Raw genomic sequence first — 21,423 nt, forward strand, 5'->3', positions numbered from 1 at the left:
TATTCAATGTCAACTGCAGATAGTATTATTCGTCACTGTTTTTTAATTTAATAAATCCCATTTAAATGATTATGCTCTTTCCAAAATTGTTAATGGGGAGGAGTTTTTGTATAACTTGCTTAAAAACTGTATCTATTACACAATATTGCTGTAAACTAGGCTAATATTAAATTTAAACTAAGACATCTAATGAAATATCTACTCAAATATACACAAATTTGAACAAAAAAATGTTCACTGAGTAAATGTCTCTAGGGTATTTTCAGAATTGCATGAAAGGCATCCATCTCAAACAAACAATGTAGGAGATTCTTCATGATATATGCCTGATTGGGGGGGGGAATCTCTAAACCTTGAAAGAATTATGGCATCCCCAAGGCTCAAGGATTTGCTCAACATGCTTCCATTCAGTCAATTTTGAAATGAAATCAACTTTCCTGTTTGGGAAACAATCCTCCTGATTTCTCTAGCTTGTTAGCATTTACAGAAACTGTGGGCTGCTTCAAACCATGGGGTTAAATGTCCACAGTGAGTCCTTGATGACCCAACACTTGTAAGTGCCATAATTTAAAGACCTCTAAGAAAGCTTGTCCAAATGAGAATACTATATAAAAGTGGTGTTATTCTGGAGCTGATTCAAGTGGACCAATATTTCTTCCTTCTGAGTTTCTCCATGTGATGGCATGGAAATAACTAACAATAACTTGTCTTACTGTACTTCTATTTCTTTAGATATAGCCTTCATGTGACACAGACATTCCAAGAACTATTCCTAAGTAAATTATTTCTGCAAAAAAATTTACTGAATGCTGATAATAACCACTCTGGGAATTTGTATGACAAACAAGTCCTCACACGAAGGAAGAAAAACAACAGCAACAACAAAACACCTATCGTTTGCCAGGAACTCTGAAAGATGCCGAATTAACTCAAAACACTAAGTGTGTCATAAGAATGTTTTACATATGTGGTAAATTTATCTTGAGTTATTTAATGTGTAAAGAATGGGAAATTCAAACCAATGTTGCTTAAAGCAGAAGAGTATAAATGAAAATTTGGGGCCGAGGGCTAACTCAATTATGGTTTGATTTTAGTATTCAGCAATGCCATAAAACTACTTGTTTCAAAACAATCATTGTGTGATCACCTTCTTCACATAATCGCTGAAGATGAAAGTGTGCATAAGCGAGTATGGTGAAGAAGGCTGATGGTGCCCGGCTACTGAGAGATGTAGCATCTGGGGACTTAAAGGCTTGAAAGCAAACAAGCGGCCATCTAGCCCAGAAGCAACAAAGCCCACACGGAAGCAGCACACCAACATGGGTGATCGTGAAGGGCAGAGGAGACCAGGTCTCAAACAACAAAGGTGGGGTGGTGGTGAGAATCACATCACCGTGAATGAGGGGGAGTGCGTGATGGGGACCCAATGCCCATCTGTAGACAGCTGGACATCCCTTGCAGAGGGGTAGTGGGAGGAGATGAGTCACTCAGGGTTCAGTGTAGCAACAACGAAACTCAAAATCTTCCTCTAGTTCCTGAACGCTTCCCCCCTCCCTATTATCATGACCCCAATTCTACCTTGCGGACCTGGTTATACCAGAGGATGTACAGTGGTGCAGTGGGGATCTGAAAACACAGGGAACCTAGGACAGACGAACCCCTCAACACCCGCGGTAGGAGTGGCGACACCAGGATGGAAGGAGGTGTAGAAAGGGAGAACCGATCTTGGAGATCTATCTGTAACCTCCTCTCTGGGAGATGGGCAATGGGGAGGTGGGTGAGGGGAGACGCCGGGGAGTGTAAGATAAGACATAATAATTATTTATAAACTATCAAAGGACCAGGGAGAAGGGGGGAGCGGGGAGGGAGGGGAAGGGGGATAAAACAAGGGAAACCGAGCTGATTCCAGGAACCCAAGTGGAAGGTGAATTATGAGAATGACGAGTGCAATGAATGCATAAGGGTGCTTTGCTCAATTGATGTATGTACGGATTGTGATAAGAGCTGTATGAGCCCCAATGAAAAGATTTATTAATTAAAAAAAAGAACTACTTGTTTCTTCATCTGTGATGTTTGCCATCTTCTAAAAGTCCCAGCAAAATCTCCCTATAGCATATATGGAGGATCTGACTGGCCACAGCGACAATTTGGGAACCTATTTGTCGAATTTTTTTTTGTCAAGTGATTGGCTCCTTCAAGTAGTAAATAAAAGCCTGAGTAAAACACTCGTGTTGAATTCTCCTCAGAGCCTACTTAGTTTTAATGAAATTCAACCTTATATCAATTAAACCCATTGCCATCGGCTCGATTCAAACTCATAGCAATCCTATGGCGAGAGTAGAACTGCTTCATATGGTTTCATTTTTACTGGAACAGGCCAGCAGGTTTTTCTCCCAGGCAAAAGCTGGTGAATTCCAAACAGTTAACCGCCATGAATGGCTTAATACCTTCACCACTCAGACTTCTTCAGGATATCAATCAGCACACGGTATTTATTTGTTCAATAAGCCTAAAAGACCAGCAAGAAAGAAGAAGAACTTCAGTGAGCTAGCTGGATTGACACATTGGCTGCAATAAAGGGCTCAAATACAGCAAGTTTGTGAGGATGGGTCAGTGTTTTGGTGTGTGTAGATATGGACTCAAAGACACGCAATAACAGGAACAGGAACAACATTATATGTCAGATACTATTAGGATTTTCTACAGTGAGTTAAACACAAATGCTTTCTGATTTTGCTAGGGTTAGTCCCTGGGTAGTAACAAATAGTAAAGGTACTTGCTGCTAACTAAAAGTTTGAGAGTTGAAGTCCACCCAGAGATGCCTATGAGGAAATTCCTGACAGTCTATTTCCAAAAAATTGTGTAAAATGCTATAGAACAGAGTTCTACTCTAACATACATGGGTTATCATGAGACACCCCCCCAAAAATTATGGTGAATAATTTTAATATTGCTTGAAATATTTAGATTATATATATAGTTTACTATAGTTTTTTTTAATTGAAAGTCCCATATTTTAGGACCATACATATTGGGGTTAAAATCCAGTTCTGCAACTTACTACAGTGTGGTTCTAAGCAAATTAACCTCTGGAGTGAACATTCTTTTTTTCAGTTTTATTAATTTATTTATAATATTATTAATCATTTTATTAGGGTTCATACAACTCTTATCACAATCCACACATACATCAATTTTATAAAGCACATCTGTACATTCATTGTCCTCATCATTCTCAAAACATTTGCTCTCCACTTAAGCCCCTGGCACCAGGTCCTCATTTTTTCCCCTCCCTACCTGCTCCTCCTCCCTCATGAGCCCTTGATAATTTATAAATTATTATTTTGTCATATCTTGCGCTGTCTGACATCTCCCTTCACTCACTTTTCTGTTGTCTGTCCCTCAGGGAGGAGGTCACATGTAGATCCTTATAATCGGTTCCCTCTTTCCAACCCACTCTCCCTCCTCCCTCCTCCCTCCCAGTATTGCCACTCACACCACTGGTCCTGAAGGGATCATCTGTCCTGGATTCCCTGTGTTTCCAGTTACTATCTGTACCAGTGTACATTCTCTGGTCTAGTCAGACTTGCAAGGTAGAATTCAGATCATGATAGTGGGGAGGGAACGGGGAGGAAGCATTTAGGAACCAGAGGAAAGTTGTATTCTTCATCGTTGCTACATTGCACCTTGACTGGCTCATTTCCTCCCCTAGACCCTGAAGTGAACATTCTTGTGTGTCTGTGTGTGCTCAGGATTCACCTTCATCATAGGTTTAAACCTTTACTATGCATTATTGTATAGATTAAAATGCATATTAACTTGGGTAGAATGCTGGTACACAGTAAGGTAGCGCATCTTAGAATCAGAAAGATGCCTTGATGAAAAAATCGTGACTAAGTGGGAGCCGGAAAATTGGGGAGTAAATCCAGTTCCAGTGAGCTTTTCTCCTTGACTAGACTTTTGTATATGTGCAGATAAGTTTTAGGGAATAAGATTTCAAAGGGATATGAACTCAGTATAGTTTGGACTTAATGTACAAGCAATAGTAAATATTCTTCTCAACTGAGAATTGTAGCTATATAATTTAGGAACAAGAATCTAGGTGTTCTTTTTGGAGAATTGAACTCAGCTTAGGTCTCCTCTGTGACACTACAGAGGAACAGATTAATAAATAGCATTTATGAAGTTAGACATGAGTAGACAACAAAAATTATTGCAGACTCTACAGAATATTTTTCTCCTTGGTCCTTACTGAAATCATTTACCTCTGGTAAAGAAAAATCAAAATGATCTAACAAATATTGTATACTGTGTTCAAAGTCCCAGTGGAACTAAACAATTATTTCTAACACAGATCTATGCGAGTCTCAAGTCCTCACAATTGACTGCATGCTATATAAATGAGAAATAATACAATTAAATATTTACATTTTCACAGGGAGAACCTTAAGGGACATTATAACAATTTATTTTTCTAAAAGGATGCTTTGAGATAAACCTCGAAGGACATGTTCTTGCTGTGTGTACCGGAGAGTCGATTCTGACTCACAGCAACTCTAAAAAATAGACTCAAACCATCTCATTGGATTTCTTAGATATAAATTTTAGAGGAGCAGATTGTAAAGTCTTTTTCCCCCGTGGAGTTGCAAATGGTTCCAACTATTAACTTCAATTAACAATCTGGTGTTTAAGTATTACCCTCCTAGGGGTCATTGAAGGATATATTAGGCAGTCAAAAGACATGGCATTCTGAACATAAATTCAGATAGGTAAAAATATATGTCTAGGTATTGAACGGGGATATATATTGTTCCATTCAAGGAAAGGCTTCAAAAGTGGGTTTCAAACAATTAATAGGTTTCATTGTTTCTCTGAAAGCATAAAAAGGATTTGACTAACATTCAAATTAAACTCAAAGACTACATTTAGACAAAACTGAGTTTAAATCGACTCTAATACTCATTAGCTAAAATGATTCACTATATGTGAACTAGGAACCATCGTTTCTAAGTTATTGCGATTGTTATTTGGTTCTGTTCAGTTGATTTAAACTCAAAGCAGCCCTACGTATAACGGAATGGAACAATACTGGGTCTGTCACAATTTTTGCTATGTTTGAGCCAAATTTTGCATCCACAATGGCAAGCCTCCCCCCATTCCCAGGCCCCCATGAGTCCTTTACTTAATCATGCTTGATGTTCTTCTCTAGGAAATGGTCTCACACGCTAACATGACCAAAGTATGTGAGGCCAATTCCATTCATCCTAGCTTTTATGGGACATTCTTGTGGTACTTCTCTCAAGACAGAATTTTAAGTTCTCTGAAGTCTGTCATATATTTAATATTCTTTGCCAACAACACAATTCAAAGATATTGGGTTTTCCTTATTCATTATCCTCCTTTCACAGGCATATAAGGTAAATGAAAATACCATGGCAATGCATTAAAATGATCAACTCATTATTTGTTATATAGTAAGTACTCATTATTTTTGTCATCTTTTTTTTTAAAGCTGAAAAGAAAAACAAATCCCAAGAGAAATATAACCTAAAAACCTAAATTACATGGTAAAGTTCTACTTGACTTTCAAATCTCAAACGTGTGCCTATTAAAATAAAAATCACAGGGAATAATTTTAGATTACTAATATACATATGAGAAATGACCAGTTAGATATTAATGAGATGACTGCATTGCTGCTGCTGCTAAGTACTATTACTAATTGAGTTTTAATTCATAGCTACCATATGAACATTAGCAAGACAGAGTATCCAATCCTGCTTCCTCCTCAAATCAGCATTATGTATATTATGTGACTACATTAAGATTTTCATATTGCAGGTATTAAAAGCCTTCCTCCAAGCCTGATGCTACACACTTTTTTATGTATAATCTGGTTGCTCTGATTATTCTCTCAGCATACAGATAGTGAAAGAGATAAAGCTTCCTTTCACCTTCACACCACCTTCCCTGAATTTAATAGTAATCCCTTGTAATTCCCACAATGGCTTGTTCTATGTACACGGTCCTCAGGAACACAGGTACGTATTCTGGAATTCCCATTCTTCTCAATGAGATTCACAGGTTGTATTATCCACACAATCGGAAGTTTTACATTGCAAATGAAACGCAAGTGAACACCTTCCTTTACTTTCCATTAAGATCCATCTGATGCCAGCCATGATAGGCGTGTGCCAAATTTTCTTCCAAAGTTTGCTTGACATTCTAGGAGTTCAAAGTATTACTTCAACTTTTATTGAATTTTCTTCAGAAATATTTCATATTAAATTAGTCATATATTAGTCAATCTTAGCCATTAGTCATATTAGTTATATTAGTCGTATTATTTGAAAGTTTTCACACGTTGGGTCACTGTTCTTGTTTATTCAAATGTGCAGAGATGGATAGTTTCCTATAGGCTTACCAGATAGCTCCTATCTTCCAAATACCCTGTCCTGGCTGATTGAATACTGCCAGTGAGGGCTTCAGCAGCTCGTTGAAGCATTTCCATTGGCCACCATCAATTCCCGGAGACTTGTTATTCCCTAATACTTTCACTGCAGCTGGGATTTCTTCCTCCAGTGGCTGTGAGTGTAGCCATAGAGGTTCGTAATCTTAGGTGCAGAAGTACAATTTTATGTGCACATAGAAGAAGAGCCCAAGGAAAAAAAATGATTCCAGTAAGTGGGCTGATGTAACCTTTATTTCCTAAATCTCCGATAATGACTTTGCCCATCCAATATTACATACTGAATTATATCAAACTATCAAATATTCAATGATCAAAATAATATACATTACAAATTACCATTGCCAAATGGTTTCTATTCCCCTCCTATTTTATCTCTTTTATAACAGTTTTATTGGCATATGATACACATATCATATAATTTGATGGCTCAATCACATCAAGAATTGCTATACAATCATCACTACAATCAGTCTCAGAACAATTTCCTCATCCTTGTATGCATCATTATTAGCTCATTTCCCCTCAACATGTCCTGTCGTACCCGAGAGGACCTGTCTCTGTGAATTTACCTATCCTGAATTTCATATACAGAAAAGTATTAAAAACAAACCAAAAATACTAACAAGAATCACAAAGTAAACTCAATAAAAAGAAAGAAGAAAATACTAAAAATGATTAAAAATTTAAATGGACCATAAGAAAGATCAAATGAGAGGGTCCTAATTTTTAACCTAACTGTATCTGCAACAATCCACTTTGCAATGCTTCCTGTATGTTAGCCGGGCCATTCCCATCCCTGGTCCATAGTCACCAGGGAGTTAATCCACATGTATTTCCCTTTCATTTAAAAAAAAAAACCAACCTGAAATAACATTAAAATAGGTCTATAGGGAGATCAATTGTTGAGATATTATATTTTGACCTAACTATGTCTGCTATAACTGACTTCATGAAACTCTCTTTCTTGGATCACAGGCCTAGTCACATCCCTCAACTGTGATCAGAAGGGATGCACAAAAGGCTTAGCCATGTGTGGACCCAGCCATGGATTTTGGGCCTCCAGTACCGTCCACAGCCTTCTGAAAATTGGGTGCTCATAATTTCAGTGCCGAGGCCATTCCTTTCCTTCGATTTAGATTATGTAATCTACAACCCTTAGATCCCACAGGGTGTTGTTCTCATTCCATGTGAATTTAGTTGACATCTCGGTCATATAGCTGCTTGTTGACACATGTCTTTAACGCCACAGGCACAATTCTTTCTGATAGCTGGTATCATCCAGTTTCTTCACTCATATTTTTACTGATGTCTTCATGAAGTCGAGAATCAAGCAGTACCATCTCATAAGAACTGTGTTCTTAGATAGGGGCTAGAACCCCAAATTTATTCATGGATCTATGGCTTACGTATGTTTCCGGATCAACTTAGAGACATCATTGACATTTTATGTTAGAGAACATTATCAATCACCCCCTAGGGCATCACTTTTACTACCATCAAGCCAATGCTGACTTACAGTGAACCTATCAGTGTAGAACTGTCTGGAAGTCTCTGAGTCTGGAAATCTTCATAGGAGTAGAAAGCTTCACCCTTCACCTGTAGGGTAGAAAGCTTTATCTTTCACATGTAAAACTGCTTGGTAGTTTTGAACCGTTGACCTTGTGGTTAGCGAATCAATGAGTAATTACTATGCATGGATAGCGTCAGTTTAGTCAAGGGTAGAGAATTTAAAACACTGCTGAGAAAAGGAAAGTATGAAAGTTAGGCCATCTATGCACCACAATATATGAATTGTTGACTTGTCCAAATTAAACTCTGAAGTGACTTTAAGAAGTCACATGACACCAACAATGTCTCCTTGCACAAGATCCTTCATGTCCGAGTGATGGATTTAATATAAAATGTACCAAGCAATTAAGGTTGTATGCAAGAAACAGAAAAGATGTATTTAATCAAGGTAAAGATACTAATATCTATTAGTTATTAGATATATTTCTTAACATTATCTTGTTATGCAGCCTAGTGATGCTCTTTCTTATTATTTTCATGTATATTTCCTGATTACAGAATTTTAGAAAGCTTTCAAAATTTTAATGTTTATAGTAATTTTAATATCAACACTATCTTGTTTTATTCAAAAGTGTAAAAGCTATATATTTTAACTAACTAGAAATGTTACTTGGTTTCCCATGGCTCAACATTGACGAATAAATGTGAAAGGGTATGCATTTTTATTATCAGGAGAAACAAATTTGTGTTATTTGTGTATTTTCTTGGCTTCAGTTACTTATTAGTTAGTACTTTCTTGCAATATGAAAATCCTGATTGCTTTTTTTGTTTGTTTCACAACAGCCATATTGAAATAAACACCAAACTCACTGTCAGCTAGACACTGTGAACTCAGACTGACTCCTATAAGTCAAGGTAGGACTGCTCCTATGAGTTTCTGAGACTGTAACTCTTTACAAGAGTAGAAAGGTAATGTACAACCACGATACCACCAAAGTTCCTTAAAAGAACTCACTAACTAAGTAACTAACTAAAATCACACATTGTTGTTGTTAGGTTGTCGTTCAGTCCATCATGACTCATAGCAACCCTGTACACAATAGAAGGAAGCACACATGGACCTGCGCCCACCCTCACAATTGTTGCCACGCAGGAGCCCATTGTTGCCGCCACTGTGTCAATTCAGCTCCTTGATCCCCACACCCCCACCTCACCCCACCCGACACCCGGTACAGAGGCATAGGAATACATTTCTACACCATGGCCTTCTAGGGTATGTGCCAGCATTACTGAGGACTGCGGCAGCCATTTATTCTCTTTACAAAGCTTACTCTGCCCATCTTCCCTCCTGATTAAGTGACCTCAGCTTGCCAAAGCTGGCGCCCGGCCCATTGGCATTGGCCACACCCACCAGAAAGATGCAGGTGTTCATCTGTCTCCAAATGTGGACAGGTGACTCAAAGACTTAAATACCTGAGCACATCCTTTGCTATGTTGTTTGGGGCTCAGCTGGAGGCTGTGGCACCAGAGCCGTTTAACTCTTTCATCACCAAACTCTGCTGCAGTTTGTTATTGAGTCTGTATTAAACCTAATTTTCTCTTCTTTTATGTAATAGCGGCTCTCATGGTCTTTATACCTTTCAAGGTAGCTAATTATCTGGCTTTAGACAAAGGGCAGCTCTAACCTTTCTTTACCTGACTGTCCTAAACTCCTTTCCCTTCATTTCCTTTGGTTTCATCTTCCCTACAAACTTCACTTCCTTCAATAACGCTCTTAATTAAAAGTCTCGCTCTGTCTCTTGTCTCTGAGAGAACTTACATACATGAAAATTAATTAGTTTAATCTTTAACACATCTGCTATTATTTTTTAAAATACAAATTTGTAGTATAGAAAATAAATCTGTAAATCTTTTCTCATATTCTCCATCTTCCACTTGGAAAAAAAAGTTTCATAAAAAATAAAGGAAGGCTTAAGTGGAGAGCAAGTAATTTGAGAATGATGAGAGAAACAAATGTACAAATGTGCTTGACACAATTGATGTATGTATGGATTGTGATAAGAGTTGTATGAGCCCCCAATAAAATGATTAAAAAAGAAAGAAAGGAAGATATGTTGTCCCGCCTCCGCATATATTAGGGCTTTGTGGGTAAGCTAAGCATGTAATATTAGTTTAAAAACAATCACATAACTAACGTAATAGTTTCAGTAGTTGCTTAAAGCAACTGTCATTGTTATTTCCTCTAAAGCTATTTCTATTAATTTTGTGAAACATACTGGAAGTTACTATATATACCAAAAGATAATTCCCTCGCAGTTTGATATTTGTTGTCAAGTGTTCTTACTTTATTTGTTAGGTTATGGTGAGTATTTTTACTCAGAGATTTTGGTCATGAGAGGTGATTGACTTGATTTAATAAACAGTTTCTCCATACATCTTTTAATTAAGTTGGTTTCCTTATTTCAGTTAATTTTAAAGGATCCTTGACATTCTCTCCATGTACTTCAATTTTACTTAAACCAAATCTTAAGTTGCAAAGCTGATGTATTTCAGCATGATTTCTATTGTGAAAATAAAAGAAAGCAATACAACATTGTTACCTAACAGGTGAATGATGACAAGTGAATAAAATTAGTATAAAAGAAGGAAAATTTTTGTCTAAATATTCTTGGAATAATTAATGAGAACCAGTACTTTCTTTTCTTACACAAATTCGTTATGATGCTACATGTAGAGATTTGCAAGGACATTAAAAATGGTACTAACTATTAACTTAATCAGAATCATAATGGCTTTAGATCACAGGAAAGTAGAGACACACAGTGCCACCACATTGACTATCTAAGAGCCCCTTAAGGCAGTCAATTATATCCAAATTCAACTTGCTCTTGTTGTAAAAGGTGAAATGCAATGCAAATATAAAATAAGAATTTAGCCATGCTCACAGGTAATTTCCAAAGTGTTCCATAAAAATATCCTTTATTAATAAAAGTGTTCACAAAAATAATATTAATTATTTATTGGTGTTCTGCTGAATCAAGAATGACCCTTTTCTTCAACAGAGGATTTTTGTTACATGTTTATTCTTATTCTTTTTTATTCAAGATCTTAACACTTTGATTAAAAAATTATATATGGAAAAACCATTACATAATATTTATGTATCTATTTTATATATTTATTACACAGTAACTACATATGGAAAAATGTCTCCAATTAATGAAAAAAACTGGCAAAAATCAGGATGTGCCTTTACCTTTCATCAGGAAAAGATTATATTCACTTTAAAATTTGAAGAATTATGAGTATACCTCAATATACATGTTTATTCTTGTGGTAGGAGTCTTATAAGAACTAGTCAGTGTTTCCTATGCTTGATTAAAAGTATTATAGTCTATTTGCAATATAACTCAATATTTATTCTGCAATGGGCACATTATATTCACAGAAGAAGTTGCTGAAATTTCACAAGCAATAAATTCAGCCTCATCTGTTGTGGTGTGCTATATTGTATCCTAACTGATATGTCTTGTTTTATCTTAAATATTGAGGATTTTATCTTAAATATTTCTTGTTTTATCTTAAATATTGAGGGTTTTATTTATTTATTTTTTAATTGAGCTAATGGAGACAAGAAACCCATGCAACCATGTTGTTTTCGTCTTAGGGTAAAACGCATGTGATTTACTATATTCATAAAAACTAAACTTATATCTAATAAGTAAAACAAAAAGAAAAAGAATTCTGAGAAAGTTGTTAAACATATATTACAGTTCTAGAGTATAAGGAGTCTTTAAAAATGCAAACATTTATGTTGAACTAAAAACTTTGATGAGGTAGCATAGGGATATCTGAAAGAAAGTTCTTTTACTCTGCATAATAAAACTGAAGCCTTGATTTTGCAATGTAAAGTGTTCCTAAATTATGTAATATGAGTGCTTCATTGGCCTCCCAATTCTACCTTGCAAGTCCGGCTAGACCAGAGGATGTACACTGGTACAGATAGGAACTAGAAACACAGGGAATCCAGGGCGGACGATCCCTTCAGGACCAGTGGTGAGAGTGGCAATACGAGGGGGTGAGGGAGTAGGGAGGGTGGAGGGAGGCTGGATAGGAAAAGGGGAACCGATTACAAGGATCTACATGTGACCTCCTTCACGGGGGATGGACAACAGAAAAGTGGGTGAAGGGAGATGTCGGACAGTATAAGATATGACAAAAATAATTATTCATAAATTGTCAAGGGTTCATGAGGGAGTGGGGAGCGGGGAGGGAGGGGAAAAATGAGAAGCTGATGCCAGGGGCTTAAGTGGAGAGCAAATGTTTTGAGAATGATGAGGGCAATGTATGTACAAATGTGCTCGACACGATTTATGTATGGATTGTGATAGAGTTGTATGAGCCCCTAATAAAACGATTTTAAAAAGAAAGAAAGAAATGCTGTAGAATGTAGCTCTTTGGAGGCGTTTATTACATTCTCCAGAACTCGTGGCCACCCAGCCCCTCAGACTTCTAGTGACTTTCCGTAGCTCCACGGGACATAAATCTTTACACGAGACGCCCCTCTTTTTCCTGATTGGTTGATGGTTTTGAGCTGCCAACACTGCAGTTATTTTTCAATACTTACCCTACAGCGCTCTCAGGACTTCTCCGCTTCAAAAGACCCTAACCCCACTGCCGTCAAATCACATTTGTTTTCTGAGACGGCAAATCGTTATGGAAGCAGGCAGCCTCATAGTTCGGCGGAGCAGTTCATGCTTTTGAACTGCTGGCCTTAAGACTAGCAATCTAGTGCTTTCACCCATCCCATCACGAAGGTTCCTCTCCTAGAGCTGAAAGCACACGTGGCAAACTCATGACTTGCCGATCTTGGTGTATTTGTCTGCACATGTGTGCTTTGTGTGTGCCCACGTGCTCGGCTGGGGGTGAGGTGGGTTGTGAAAACCAGAAGGGGAGCTGGGGAAAGGAAAGGTACGAGTTTCAGAAGTACCGATGCTCAGCTAGTCACAATTTGAGAAAGTCTTCACAATCAGAATTCTGATATCTGGTATATTATTTCAGGTTTGTATTTTCCTCTCACATTGCTGTCTTGTGTGTGTGTGTGTCATTTAGTCTATTTTGATGTACAGTAGTGCTGTAGAACACAATCGAAACTGCCCCTACACGGTTACTCCATCAAGTGTTTCCTTTACTGTGGGCTCTAGGAAGACAGATGGCTACAGCTTTCTCTTGGAGCCTTGCTGTGGGTTTGAACTTAAGACCTTTCAGTTAGCAGCTGAGTACTAACCAGTGATCCTTTGTAGCGTTCCAAACCAAACTCAGTGCCCTCCAGCTGATGCTGACTCATAGAACCAAATAGGACAGTGCCCCTTGTGGCTTTGCAAGACTCTAACTCTCTACAGGAATAGACAGCCGGCTTCCTCCTGAGGAGCAGCTCATGGTTTCAAACCACCGACCTTGAGGGTTAACAAACCAAAATGTAACCATGATACCACTAGGGTTCCTCTGATAAGGTTTAGCAGAGTTAAAAAGGAAACAAATCTACACAATTGAATTTTGACCTTTGTGAGATCTCTTTATCCAAGTACCATGTTTTGAAAACAGCTTTAACTATTGCTTGTCATTCCACAAATGTATCTTTCCTAAACGTCATTTAACTTACAGTTTCTATTTCTGATGTGCAAGTGTTGCAGAAACTAAAAAAAAAACAACAATAAAAACACCTTTCCTCAATTGTATCTCCATGCACTTTGTCTATCTATGAATCAAGTTACAAGTGTAGGATTTTTGGATATATGACCAGCCATAAAAATAATTTTGCCTTAACACATTTGTTAAAATATGGAAGGAGAATGATATACTTTACTTTCACTGTCACTTTCATAGAATATTTATTTTTCCCTTGGAGAAACTCTAAGGATACATAGATCATACCCAATCCCTTCTTAATCATTTCTTGGCTATAATTTATAACTGAGTGGGAGTGCTGAAGGGTTCTCCACACAACTGCACGAGCAGTGTCTGCTACTTCTATTTCAGTGTAATCACTTGCAGTAGACCCACAGCTCTTGGCTGTGAAGGGATTATGGCCAGGCTGAAACAGAGCTAGTCATTAGCCTCTTACTGTCTATTTCATGACAAATATTCTTATACCCGCTGCACTCCATGGGCTCTTGAGGACCCTAAAAAAGTGCCTTCCAGCTAGCCCTTTGCGTTCTTCCAAATTGAAAAATAATCCAATTGAAAACGGATCCACACCCCGTGGATTTCCTCAGCTACCCAATCTGAGCTATTTAATCAAGATCAATATCATCTTAAGGGTTTGGATTGAGAAGCTTATGGAACACCATCCAATTTTTGGTTGGTGTTTAATAGGTAAAGTTCCAAAGAAGAGCTGGGTGTGAGAACTTGTATTTTCATGTTTTTATGTAAGTGTTTGGGGCTTTCAAGATCTCATGTTCATGCTTACTAGAACTTACAGTCTCTCTTACTACTTCAAAGTACTCATTTATTACGTTTAGAGCGCATGTTCAAACATGCACACAGACACTCATCCTGAGCACGGATATTAATTTTCAGAGACTGCATAATTAAACTAATCAGCTCATAAAGAGCAATGATAATACTAAAGATACTACTATTCTAAATGATCAATCTTCTGTGCAAGAAATAGGAGGAAATAAAACAGATTTCTCAGCAAAAGATCGCTAAGTAAATGGAAGTGTTGGTTTATAATTCTAGGTCATAAAACAGATTTCTCAGCAAAAGATCACTAAATACATGGGAGTGTTGGTTTATAATTCTAGGTCATATGATCGGAATTTGGAGAACCTTTCAGGGTGGCAAGTCTTTCAATGCATCTCAAATAGAATCACCTAAATTGTCACTTTCATTGTCTGATTGTCGGACAATCCTGGAGGAAATAAATATGACACAATATTCCGATTCTGGCAGGTGCTAGTCCTGCCCTCCGTGCTAACCAGCAGTGCCATATCTGGGCTAGCCTGGGTTAGACCCGTCTCTGGGTGCACTCTACTTGGCTAGAATGCCAGGAAGTATGTAAGAGTCTATGCTTTGGGGGGTTTAGTTGTTTTGAGGTTTGATGGAATGTTTCCTTAAAATAATTTACTTTTTAATTGCTTCCTAGTTTCTTGGAAAATTTCAAAAGATTGTGAATCATCACATAATTACTTGCTTACCTAGATAAACCATATCATGAAAAAGTAAGAGGGGTAGAAGGGACAAAGTTTGCTTTGCAGGTGTTCTGAAGGACAGAATGTAAATATATTTGTAATAGGCCATAAGGAATTTTTATTTTGTCTTATTTTCCAGAAAATGAAATGTTCTTTTCATAAAGTAGCACCTGTTTTCAATTACATGAAAGGTAATCATTCACTCAGGGGAAATTCAAAAACAGTCAAAAGCTGTGCCTTTTAATCAAGGTGAGATTGATTACCTTTCCCTTATTCTGTTCCTTAACTTTCAGCATATTCTCACAAAGGAGAAGTCAGAAGTTCTAAGGAAAATTTTTGCTCATTTTGGCTTTGTTGTACATTATATTCTTTGACATTCTGCCATCTTATATTAAGTTTTATCACATCTTCCCCTTCTAGCCCTGTGTACTTCTCACTTTAGATCCTACATTACTAAAAAAAAGTATTCTTAGAAGAATTATTAAATTTTATTAATTATTAAACAGTTTCCCATGTAAAAGTTTCATCAATAAGTTTTTTTATTTCTGTTACTTATTATTATTCTCATTCTTTTAATGTTTATCCTCACCATTTTAGGCAGTTTTAATAAGACACAAAACCAAACAAACCTATCATAACATGGTAACTCATTGTGGAACCTTTAAAATTTTTTAATTGTACGCAAATTCCAGTAGTCCCTGTCCAGAAAATATGCATAACTATAAATGATTGGAATGGTGCAAATGGCCTGTAGACTCATGCAAATATAAAAACAATGAGCTCTGTGAATGCCTGCTCTCCATGTAGGTTAGTTATGTTGATGTCTGACAGACACTGAAGGAAGAGTTACCTAAAAATAAAAACTAATTTCTAAGATTTTTTTTTAAAAAAACCTGATACAAATCAAATCATTATTTAATCCCCCACAGATTAACTAGGTCATGAAAATTTCTCATACGACTCTTTGTGGGGTCGAATGACCCTTTCATAGGGTCACCCAATTCAGTAGCAAAATTACAGGTATGTAGTAGCAACAAAAATAATGTTATGGTTGGGGTCACCACAACATGAGGAACTGTATTAAAGGGTCGTGGTATTAGGAAGGTGGAGAACCACCGAACTAGAGCATAATTTCAATTGAACTTGACAGTGTTGTTATATTATTTCATATTTATTTGAATAGAAAGCATGTTGAAACAAATGAAAACAATTTCTAAAACTTATTTATGAAAACATACTTAATAAAAATTAGAAAATGCATCATTAGTTTCTATAATAACAATATTAAGGAATACATTTGAAAAATCATGTGTATACTTGTATTCATTATGAGTCAGAATCAACTTCATAGAAATAAGTTAGGTTTTATATGTATCTTTGCACCAAACATCTCTACTTCCACCAACTCTTATTTTGATTCAACTGAAAGTATACACACTTGGGCATACTGTCTTAAAGATATTTAGTACTGTTTGGAATATTGTCTGCATTATCTGCTAGATCAGCACTCAATTACAAGAAAGATTAAGCAGAGCACACAAACCTGGTCCAGTAACCAGAAATCAACATTTGGTTTAGATTTACTCTAGCATGCAATAGCACTGAGGATCTCATTTATCCCCATGCTGAAATCTGCATGTTTTCAGAACTCACATGTAGAAAGATATATGTTCACTAATGTACTCTTCTTTAGGAAAAAATAGCAGAATGTGTTCAAGCCATCGTCTGTATTCCACAGGGTATGCAATGGAATTCAGATTAGAAAAAAGGTAGTCTTGACCAGACCCTCAAAAATTTTTATTTTTTTAACTGTTTACTGTGAGTTGAGGTTAGACTTATATAAGAAGTCTGTTTGCCATTTGCCAATTGACACACACTTTGCTTTATCATTGACTGCAGTCATCACCATGTTAACGTCCCTTAACGCACTTCCTCCCTGTGCTTCCTGCTTTTCCTCCTCTTTTTCCTAACCTTTCTGAAATATGTCCTTTTTATTTTCAATGGCTGATTATTCTAGTGTTCATTATGTCTCCCTAGAGTTATTGTTTTTTACACACATGTCAATAGTTTGCTAAAAAGTGAGCCACAGAATGAGATCATTTCCAGACCTGAAGGGACACTAAGGGCCCGACTGGCTCACTACCACAACCACGTCTCTTACGGGGATCCTTTTAAAAGGTCCTATACAGTGTGGGAGAACATTTGGAAACAAAACTCAAGATCTTAAAGAAAAAGATGCTCAGATACTTTGAAATTATTCATTCGTATTGGAAGTTAAAATCCCTGAAGCAAAGAAGAAACCAATTTAGTCTCTTAAAATTTTTTTTAAAGTACCGAGTATTTAAAAATATTTAGAAAATGAACAGATTAATCTTATGAAGATTGATTTGATTTCTTAAGTATAAGTGTTATTTCTTATTAGAAAGGTATTTTGGTATACTTAAGTTCTTCAGTTCTGATTTATTTTACAAAATTGATTATTTTTAAAGTTTAATAAATTGAGTGCAGAAATGGAGATCTTAATAAAATGCTCATTAATCACAGGGCTGATTATAAACATTCTTTGTAATAAATGTTATTTGGAAAATTACTCTTCAGACATTAAGTCCAGTCCTCAGGCAGAAATAAAGTAAGTTGGGTTAGGTCACAATAGCCAATGATGTACGGGAGTATTGAAGTCAGGATTACATCTGTCTGATCGAATATTTAAATTCTTATTATTGCTGTTTATCCACAATCCATCATTTCTTGGTGTAGCATTTGCTATGTTACCAGTTTGATATTAGAGACTGAGAAACTCAATGCATAGAAAATACATGCATCTATCAAGTGCTGTATAATTTGGTTTAGGGTATAATGTAGCACTTTTTAAACTTTCCTATATGAAATATATCAAGTACCTAGCAATTGATAATTATAATTAAAATATATTTTATTATATTTATATTATGCGGATGTTATTATTTATTAGCTGCAAATATATCTACATTAGAAACACTCAGATTCTAAATCAGATACTATGTCATAAAATATATCAAGGATGTGCACACAGAATTACAGAGAAGTATCAGAAAATCTACTCTTATCTCTGGTAGCTAATTTAACATAACCATAATGTACATGTTGTGGGAATATTAAGAAATTACATACTAGTAACTCTAACAAAATGGATTGACACAGTGGCTGCTAACATAGACTCAAGAAGCCACAGCGAGGATGGCGAAGGACCACAGGGAACTGTTTTGTTCTGATTGCTATGGGTGGGAAGAAACTGGATGGCACCTAAAAATAACAGCTCTAATTGGGAGCTGTGGTGGCACTGTGGGTTAAACATTGGGTGTTACCCACAAGGTTGGTGGTTCAAGTCAATCAGTAAATCTTCGGATTAGATTGTCTGTTTCCATAAAGATTTATAGTCTTAAAATATCTATTGAGCAGTTCTACTTTGTCCTACTGGGTGCCTGTGAGTTGGAACTGACTTGATGTCAGTGAGATGGGAACACAAACAGTGTCATATTGTTGTTGCAGTCAAAGTTGCCATTAAGTCCATTAAAGTCCCTAAAACCTCAATTGTGACACATAGAGCTGCTCTATAGGGTTTTCAAAGATGTGTCTTTCAACAGCAGCTCACCAGGCCTTAATTCTGAGACACCTTAAGGTAGGTTGGAAATGCCAAACTCCCAGTTAGTACCAAGCACTTAACAAGCTGTATCCCCCAGGGATTAATAGTAGTATAAGCCCCATCAATGAGTAGATCCTGACTCATACGACCCCTTCTAAGGTTTCTGAGACTACGTTTCTATGGGAGAAGACAGCCTCATCATTGTCCTACAGAAGTTTTGAACTGACATTGTGGGAGCAGCCCAGAGTTTATCCCCTAGCACCTCCAGGGCCCTTCACCCTGGCATAAACTCTGAAACAGAAACAAATCATATCTTGCTTTTTACAAAAGAATAAGTGAACACAAGAAAAGTACAGACATCACCGTAATAGTGAATAAGAAGGAAATAAATAAAAGCTAACGTTGCATATATATTTATTGACTAGTAACAATTTGTCAACAACTTCACAATAATTATCGAAAATTACAAGACGATTTTAAAATCATAAACACAATGAAAATTAAATGAAAGTTTATACTCATCTGGTAAGCATACACTTGTTGCCATCTTAGTTCCCATTTTGTGATTTTGTCCCCATTTTTGCTCACACATGAATTTCGCAGATTTTCAATCATTATCGTCAGAACCTCAGAATCATTATGCAGATGTAAATAGTTTGCACCTATTCTGCACTTCCAAGAGCTAGCTATTTGTCAAAGGAACATGTAACCATTCTAACAAGGTATCATATTTTTCATCACTTTTCTGCGGACTAAGCTATGGCTATTCCTAACATCATTGCTGTTTTTTGACAAATACACTAAAATTTTGGCTAAGAAGAAGGAATAGCATATGGTACCCTGGACTTTCAAGTACAACTTGATTTTTTAATGTATCTTTTTATTTTTAATTATTTTTCAACAGAATACTGAATTTTCAAGTCCCTTTTATTGGACAATATGATTTTCATTTGAGTATGTATCCCGCTGCTCTCGAGTTGATTCTGACTTACAGAAATCCTACAGGACATGGGAGAACTGCCTCATACAGTTTCCAAGGGATAAATCTTTGTGGTAGCATGTCGCCACATCTTTCGCTGTGTTTTAGCAAAAATCAAAAACAAACCAAAAAAAAAACAACTATAGCTAAGGCTCAAATAACTACATAAATTACATACCTAGATTATTTTCTTCTTTGAATTTAACTTGAGGAACATTATAAAACATTACTTTGTCTAAAATAAGGTGTGTCATTGCAAAGAAATCTTTAAAAAATGCCAAAAAAATTAAAATAGAATGTATAGGTATAGCACTTAAAAAAACCAAACTCTCTGCCATTGAATCTATGCCAACCTATAGTGACCATATGGAACAAGAGAAAACAGCCCCTTGGAATTTCTGAGACTGTAACTCTTTATAGGAGTGGCGCGCCCCATCTTTCTCCCGCAGGTATTTTTGAACACTTGCCTTGTGATTAGCAGGGTAACATGTACATCATCATATTGCCTTTGTCACTTTTTTGGGGGTAAATATATGGAGAAATGGAAAAAGCCAAAACTTTCTCAACAATAAAATGCAAACCTTAAACATTTGTTTTCAACACACTATATTTCTTAATAAAATTGTGTCAAATTTAATAGGGTCTAAGTTTACTTAGGATAGTTAAATAACACAAGGGATAAATGTATATACTAAAGCCATAAAACTGTCTTGTGAATACCCTCTCACTTTAAGACACCATTTAAAAAACATCAGTATTTATAGAGTCTAATATGAAGAACTCCACTGGGAATTCACAAAAACATTAGCTGTTGAATTGATATGAAACACAATTGCATCTTTAGACACCCCCCTTTCTATTAGGCAAATGGAGAAATATGCTGTTCTACTGAGCACATTGACAAAATTCATCCGGAAAAAAATACTCGATTGATAAACTGAAGCTTCAACAAACAAATGTACATGGCAATGAATCACGTAATGTGGCTCTATAATCTTTGTAACTAGTGTTTTTAGCTCTTATCAAATAACTAGGCAACAAAAAGTATCCAAACCAACTCTGCCATCCAATTGATTTTGATGCATCGTGACTCTATGGGACAAAGTGTAAAGGCCCCTGTGGGTTTCCTAGACCGTAAATCTTTATGAGAGCAGAGAGCCTCATGCGGTGGTTTGATGTGCGTGGTCCAACACTAATCCACTACGCCACAGGACTCCTTGAAATGATTGGTAAGGGCTCTGGAAATGTGACCAGCTTGAGCCCCACTAAGTACAATGGATAGGTTGCAAGGAGCCTATACATGGCAATAGTGTGGAGATGGGATCATGCAAATAAAGTGGACTGAACCCTAAATGGATGATTAGTGAAGTTTGTCCTCCTGCAAGGCTTAAAGAGAGTTATCACTGAAGTGGGAGGGGTGTCTCTAATCCACTAAACAAGAAGAGCTGGGGGGGGGGAGGGTATTCGTTCATTCTTTGAACCTGGATACCTACCATAACCACTGAAATCCAAGTAGAAGAGATCCGTGACATCCGAGGTCGAAGATGGCGAGGAATCATGGAAGAAAAGTGGTGGTAGCAGAGGGAGCAGAAACAACGGTCCAGAAATAGATAGGGTGGTGGAATGCCATCCCCTGAGAGCACAGCAA

The 21,423-nt window shown here is 36.7% G+C and overlaps 1 protein-coding gene across 3 annotated transcripts in view; it reads right to left on the reverse strand.

Annotated features, from left to right (window-relative positions):
* Positions 1-21,423, reverse strand: part of FSTL5 (follistatin like 5) — an 812,142-nt gene that overhangs the window by 41,389 nt on the left and 749,330 nt on the right. The window lies entirely within an intron of this gene.

The sequence above is a fragment of the Tenrec ecaudatus genome, chromosome 3, assembly GCF_050624435.1.
Source record: "Tenrec ecaudatus isolate mTenEca1 chromosome 3, mTenEca1.hap1, whole genome shotgun sequence".
Lineage (NCBI taxonomy): Eukaryota > Metazoa > Chordata > Mammalia > Afrosoricida > Tenrecidae > Tenrec > Tenrec ecaudatus.